Here is a 910-nt window from a genome sequence, read left to right as displayed (position 1 = left end):
CAGGACTGGGGGCAGGCAGATTGCAGTTTCACTCTGAGTCCATCCTCAGCCTAATTTTGGTTGCAACTCATGGCTTTTCCTGGCTGCTTGGAGGTCCTTGGGTGGGTGTCCTGGCGGAGAGGCCAGAGCAGTGCCCACAGCTGCCTGGTTGGGCATCTCTCCAGATTAGAGCCTCTGTCCTGCCTCCTGCAAGCCTGACCCCAGGCAGAACAGTCCTCCCCTCAGGACTACTGTGGTCTCAGTGCTTGATCTTGGGTCTCATCAGCCTGGGTTTCCTCCCTGGTGTGGCTGATCTGTTTCACAGAAAAGCCTGGCTGATGCTGGCTGTGCTGAGCTTCATCGAAGAGTTTTCCATGCAGCAAGGAAGAGCCCTCTGGGACCCTCCTCCTCCTCCCCTTCCTCCTCCCAGCCCACGGTCACATCTCCTCCAGCTGCGCCAGCAGTGGGTTGCCTTCTGAGTCGGGGGTCTTAACACTGTCGGTCCTGATGATGCAGGTGGGGCCATGCCGGCTGAGCATCAGGGTGAGCTGTTGCCGCTCCTGCGGCAGCTCCTCCATCTGGGTTTCGGCTCCGCATTCATGAGCTCCAGCCACTCAGATTCTCCTGCAGGCACTCCGTCCACTCCTTCTTGTTCCGGCATCGGGCTGCCCCACTTGTTCTTTTCCCGGCGCCTTTTCCTCCGCTCCTCTTCCTCGTCTAGCTCACTTTTCACAGGTTGTGTCCGCTTGCCCAGTTTCACTTCCAAGAAGTGCAAGGGGGTGATCATAGCCCCAGTGTTGCGGATGTCAGCATATTTCAGTTCCTCTGCAGTCAGGAATGAGCTGGGGAGTCCAGTCAGGGGGGCGAGCCCTGGCAGAGAGCCAGCAGTCATGAACGGGCCCAGGATTGGCCCAGGCATCATAGCAGGAGG

At 58.8% G+C, this 910-nt stretch overlaps 1 pseudogene; it reads right to left on the bottom strand.

Annotated features, from left to right (window-relative positions):
- Positions 1-323: 323 nt before the first annotated feature.
- Positions 324-910, bottom strand: LOC132219940 (jun dimerization protein 2-like; annotated as a pseudogene).

This window comes from Myotis daubentonii, chromosome 17, assembly GCF_963259705.1.
Source record: "Myotis daubentonii chromosome 17, mMyoDau2.1, whole genome shotgun sequence".
Classification (NCBI taxonomy): Eukaryota; Metazoa; Chordata; class Mammalia; order Chiroptera; family Vespertilionidae; genus Myotis; species Myotis daubentonii.
This window is presented reverse-complemented; position numbering and strand designations above follow the sequence as displayed.